We start from the raw sequence: 6,930 nt of genomic DNA on the forward strand, positions 1-6,930 counted from the left end.
GAAACCACGATTGAAATACTCGGAAGAGTACAAGAAGGTGTTCGTGGACAGAGACAGAACAAAATCAGAACTACAGCAGCTGAGGGAGAGGACAAAAAAGCGAAAGGAGCTAGGAAAAGAGACAAGGATGGAACCAGCAGAGGTCAGTCAGAGCAGAACAGAACAGCAAGGGCAAGCACACACACAACTATTCTCAGAACCATACAACCTATCACACCATCCCAACACACACTACAGTCCATACCCACAGCCTCCACCCAACACCGAGCTATAGAATCCCACAGTATGCCACCAGGTCTCCCACCCTCACAGGCCCCCAAACCACAGTGTTGGAAAGGAAACTGAAGGTATGGTACACAAACGCTGATGGAATAACAAATAAGTGGGAGGAGTGGCATGAAAGAGTCAAAGAAGCATCACCGGACATCATAGCTCTCACAGAAACCAAGCTTACAGGTATGATAACAGATGCCATCTTTCCAACAGGATACCAAATCCTGAGGAAAGACAGAGGGAACAGGGGGGATGGAGGAGTGGCATTGCTGATCAAAAATCGCTGGAATTTTGATGAGCTGGAGAGAGGAGACAGCGGAGAAGAAAGTGATTACATAGCGGGAACGCTTCACTCTTAAGGTCCCAAGATGGTAATAGCAGTGATGTATAACCCACCACAGAACAGCAGGAGGCCAAGGCAAGAGTACGACGAGAGCAATAGAGCGATGGTTGACACACTAGCTAGAGTGGCCAGAAGAGCTCATGCATGCAGGGCAAAGCTCCTGATCATGGGTGACTTTAACCACAAGGAGATCGATTGGGAGAACTTGGACCCACATGGGGGCCAAGATACATGGAGGGCTAAGATGATGGAGGTGGTACTGGAAAACTTCATGTGCCAACACGTAAGGGACACTACAAGAGAGAGAGGAGAGGATGAACCAGCAAGGCTGGACTTAGTATTCACCTTGAGTAGTGCAGATATCGAGGACATCACATATGAAAGACCCCTTGGGGCCAGTGACCATGTGGTTTTAAGCTTCGAATACACAGTAGAGCTACAAGTGGAGGGAGAAGCGGGAAGGCCAGGACGAATGAAGCCAAACTATAAGAAAGGGGACTACATAGGAATGAGGAACTTCCTGAACGGGGTTCAGTGGGACAGAGAACTGGCAGGGAAGCCAGTTAATGAGATGATGGAATATGTAGCAACAAAATGCAAGGAGGCTGAGGAGAGGTTTATACCCAAGGGTAACAAGAATAATGAAAAAGCCAGGATGAGCCCATGGTTTACCCAAAGGTGCAGGGAGGCAAAATCCAAGTGTGCTAGGGAATGGAAGAAATATAGAAGGCAAAGGACCCAGGAGAATAAGGAGAGCAGTCGTAGAGCCAGAAACGAATATGCACAGATAAGAAGGGAGGCCCAAAGACAATATGAAAACGACATAGCAGCGAAAGCCAAATCTGACCCGAAACTGTTGTACAGCCACATCAGGAGGAAAACAACAGTCAAGGACCAGGTAATCAGGCTAAGGAAGGAAGGAGGAGAGACAACAAGAAATGACCGTGAAGTATGTGAGGAACTCAACAAGAGATTCAAAGAAGTGTTCACAGAGGAGACAGAAGGGGTTCCAGAAAGACGGAGAGGTGGGGCACACCACCAAGTGCTGGACACAGTGCACACAACCGAGGAAGAAGTGAAGAGACTTCTGAGTGAGCTAGATACCTCAAAGGCAATGGGGCCAGATAACATCTCCCCATGGGTATTGAGAGAGGGAGCAGAGGCGCTATGTGTACCCCTAACACCAATATTCAATACATCTATCGAAACAGGGAGATTGCCTGAGGCATGGAAGACAGCAAATGTAGTCCCAATCTTTAAAAAAGGAGACAGACATGAAGCATTAAACTACAGACCAGTGTCACTGACATGTATAGTATGCAAAATCATGGAGAAAATTATCAGGAGAAGAGTGGTGGAACACCTAGAAAGCAACGATCTCATCAACAGCAGCCAACATGGTTTCAGGGACGGGAAATCCTGTGTCACAAACCTACTGGAGTTCTATGACATGGTGACAGCAGTAAGACAAGAGAGAGAGGGGTGGGTGGATTGCATTTTCTTGGACTGCAAGAAGGCGTTTGACACAGTTCCACACAAGAGATTGGTGCAAAAACTGGAGGACCAAGCAGGGATAACAGGGAAGGCACTACAATGGATCAGGGAATACTTGTCAGGAAGACAGCAGCGAGTCATGGTACGTGGCGAGGTGTCAGAGTGGGCACCTGTGACCAGCGGGGTCCCACAGGGGTCAGTCCTAGGACCAGTGCTGTTTCTGGTATTTGCGAACGACATGACGGAAGGAATAGACTCTGAGGTGTCCCTATTTGCAGATGACGTGAAGTTGATGAGAAGAATTCACTCGATCGAAGACCAGGCAGAACTACAAAGGGATCTGGACAGGCTGCAGACCTGGTCCAGCAATTGGCTCCTGGAGTTCAATCCCACCAAGTGCAAAGTCATGAAGATTGGGGAAGGGCAAAGAAGACCGCAGACGGAGTACAGTCTAGGGGGCCAGAGACTACAAACCTCACTCAAGGAAAAAGATCTTGGGGTGAGTATAACACCAGGCACATCTCCTGAAGCGCACATCAACCAAATAACTGCTGCAGCATATGGGCGCCTAGCAAACCTCAGAACAGCATTCCGACATCTTAATAAGGAATCATTCAGGACCCTGTACACCGTGTACGTTAGGCCCATATTGGAGTATGCGGCACCAGTTTGGAACCCACACCTAGCCAAGCACGTGAAGAAACTAGAGAAAGTGCAAAGGTTTGCAACAAGACTAGTCCCAGAGTTAAGAGGTATGTCCTACGAGGAGAGGTTAAGGGAAATCAACCTGACGACACTGGAGGACAGGAGAGATAGGGGGGACATGATAACGACATACAAAATACTGAGAGGAATTGACAAGGTGGACAAAGACAGGATGTTCCAGAGATTGGACACAGTAACAAGGGGACACAGTTGGAAGCTGAAGACACAGATGAATCACAGGGATGTTAGGAAATATTTCTTCAGCCACAGAGTAGTCAGTAAGTGGAATAGTTTGGGAAGCGATGTAGTGGAGGCAGGATCCATACATAGCTTTAAGCAGAGGTATGATAAAGCTCACGGCTCAGGGAGAGTGACCTAGTAGCGACCAGTGAAGAGGCGGGGCCAGGAGCTCGGACTCGACCCCCGCAACCTCAACTAGGTGAGTACAACTAGGTGAGTACACACACACACACACACACACACACACACACACACACACACACACACACACACACACACACACACACACACACACACACACACACACACACACACGCTCACACACACACACACACACACACACACACACACACACACACACACACGCAAACACACACACACACACACACACACACACACGCAAACACACACACACACACACACACACACACACACACACACACACACACACACACACACACACACACACACACACACACACACACACACACACACACACACACACACACACACACACACACACACACACACACACACACACACACACACACACACACACACACACGCCTACACAAGTTTTCAAGCACAAAGTCTGTAACTTTCCGAAAAAGAAGTTCAAATATTCTGTGTCATATTCACAACTTGTGATTAACGAACCAAACACTGGAGGGACGTACCAAAGTTTGTATGTTTTCATAGTGACAACACCAGGAGCTAATTAATATTGATTTTACTCTTCATTAAACACCTTTCAAATACCATTATTTTTTATTTACACACACATACACACACAGATATATATATATATATATATATATATATATATATATATATATATATATATATATATATATATATATATATATATATATATGTATATATATACCAATATATATATATATATATATATATATATATATATATATATATATATATATATATATATATATATATATATATATATATATATATGAAGTGCCGAATAGGCAGAACTTTCGATCTTGGCTTCAATAGCAAGGTTCATCTTGCCATATAGGACAAGCGAAAATTTGTGTATAGAATAATTCCGCCAAAATCATTCTTAACCTAACGAAAAAAATTAACATTAATGAAAAAAGTATTTCTTTAAACGTATAAGAGGAAATGTTTAGAAAGGACTTAATTTTAAACGAGTTCTTGCTAATTAACCAGTTTTACATATTCCGCAACCCCTGGGGCTTGTCTTGCATAGTTAAGATCGCCCGTCTCTGATTGTTTACTATATATATATATATATATATATATATATATATATATATATATATATATATATATATATATATATATATATATGCAAAACAACCACTCTGAAAGAATAGAGAAATTCCAAGCGCTTTCGTGACTACTCACATTATCAAGGAACTATGAAAGTAAAGCATCCAAGGAAGCTATATAAGGGGTCTGGCCAGCACCTCACTATCAGATCCCACAACGGTTAAACACGTGACGCGCGGCGACCCAACTTGGATAGGTCCTTTGCACAACTCACCCACAAACTATTCTACCCAAGAAAATTTAAAAATTATTATTTGTTCAGTGTAATATTAAATTCTTCTCAAATTCTATTAATTATAAATGGATCTAATTTATATAAACCAAAGGAAATATTCATATTATTGTCAAAACTGCTTTTTATGAAACAAGATTCAATTATATTCCTGTCGACCATGGACTTGCTTGATACTACGAATTTGTAGTCCTGAGTTCATAGATGAGGAAATATCCAAAATTTATGAAAAAGGTAATGATTTAAAATACAAAAGAAATGTAATTGATAAATCTTTTAAAGTTGCTAGAAACACTTTTTATAATCCAAAAAGGGACAACCAGCCTTATTCAACTAAAAATACGTTGGTTCTCCATTACCATGAAAACTTGGTTGATATGCCTTCTCTTCTTAAGACTTTTAATAAAGTTGTATTCAAAAATCTTGATACAGTAAAAAAACTTTTGATAAAGAATTCCCCCCAAAATGCTGATGGATGTGTCTATAAGATTCCTTGTAAAATTTACGATAAAGTTTATTACGGTCAAACTGGTAAAAATCTCGAACTAAGATTAAAACAACATAAATATAGCATTAGAACTGGACAAGATTCCAATGCTCTATTTATTCATGTAAGAGATTTTAACCATCCAATTGATTTTCAAAAAGTTGAGAAAGTAGTATCAAGCAAGTCAATGGTCGACAGGAATATAATTGAATCTTGTTTCATAAAAAGCAGTTTTGACAATAATATGAATATTTCCTTTGGTTTATATAAATTAGATCCATTTATAATTAATAGAATTTGGGAAGAATTTAATAATACACTGGACAAATAATAATTTTTAAATTTTCTTGGGTAGAATAATTTGTGGGTGAGTTGTGCAAAGGACCTATCCAAGTTGGGTCGCCGCGCGTCACGTGTTTAACCGTTGTGGGATCTGATAGTGAGGTGCTGGCCAGACCTCTTATATAGCTTCCTTGGATGCTTTACTTTCATAGTTCCTTGATAATGTGAGTAGTCACAAAAGCGCTTGGAATTTCTCTATTCTTTCAGAGTGGTTGTTTTGCATATATATATATATATATATATATATATATATATATATATATATATATATATATATATATATATGTACACTGATCTCTGGCTGAAGGAGACTCGAACCTACTAACCTTGGGACAAGGTACGCAGTGTTTTACCAATCTACCCACACTGGACAATACCTTGGAGTCCAGCTTGCGCTAGACTTTGATCCAAGGCAGCCAGCTTTCAGGGAGAAGGCTTACAGCTTTTCATCTCATCCCCTGCATGCATCAGCCTTATTAGAGATTTTAACAATGCACGGAATTCGCAAAAGCATGCGAAATATACACAAACACTTATCTCTGGCTGAAGGAGACTCAAACCTACGAACCTTGGGACAAGATACGCAGTGCTTTACCAATTTTCATAGACTGGACAATACCTTGGAGTCCAGCTAGGGCTAGACTTTGATTCAAGGCAGCCAGCTTTCAGGGAGAAGGCTTACAGCTTTTCATCTCATCCCTTGCATGCATCAGCCTTACTAAAGATTTTACCAATGCTTGCTGAAAGCTGGCTGCCTTGGATCAAAGTCTAGCGCAAGCTGTACTCCAAGGTATTGTCCAGTGTGGGTTGATTGGAAAAGCACTGGGTGCCGTGTTCCAAGATTCGTAGGTTCGAGTCTCCTTCAGCCAGAGATCAGTGCTTGTTTATATTTCGCCTGCTTTTGCGACGAATTCGTTGCATTGTTAAAATCTCTAGTAAGGCTGATGCATGCAGGGGATGAGATGAAAAGCTATAAGCCTTCTCCCTGAAAGCTGGCTGCCTTGGATCAAAGTCTAGCGCGAGCTGGACTCCAAGGTATTGTCCAGTGTGGGTAGATTGGTAAAGCACTGCGTACCTTGTTCCAAGGTTCGTAGGTTCGAGTCTCCTTCAGCCAGAGATCAGTGTTTGTGTATATTTCGCCTGCTCATGCGAATTCTTTGCATATATATATATATATATACATATATATATATATATATATATATATATATATATATATATATATATATATATATATATATATATATAATATATATATATATATAAATATGTACATATATATCACTTCCCAAACTATTCCACTTCCTGACAACTCTCTGACTGAAGAAATACCTCCTAACATCCCTGTGATTCATCTGAGTCTTGAACTTCCAACTGTGAGCCCTTGTTGCTGTGTCCCATCCCTGGAACATAATGTCTCTGTCCACCTTATCCATTCTTCTCAGTATTTTATATGTCGTTATCATATCTCCCTATCTCTCCTGTCTTCCAGGTTCGTCA

Source organism: Cherax quadricarinatus, chromosome 19 (assembly GCF_038502225.1).
Source record: "Cherax quadricarinatus isolate ZL_2023a chromosome 19, ASM3850222v1, whole genome shotgun sequence".
In the NCBI taxonomy this organism is placed as follows: domain Eukaryota; kingdom Metazoa; phylum Arthropoda; class Malacostraca; order Decapoda; family Parastacidae; genus Cherax; species Cherax quadricarinatus.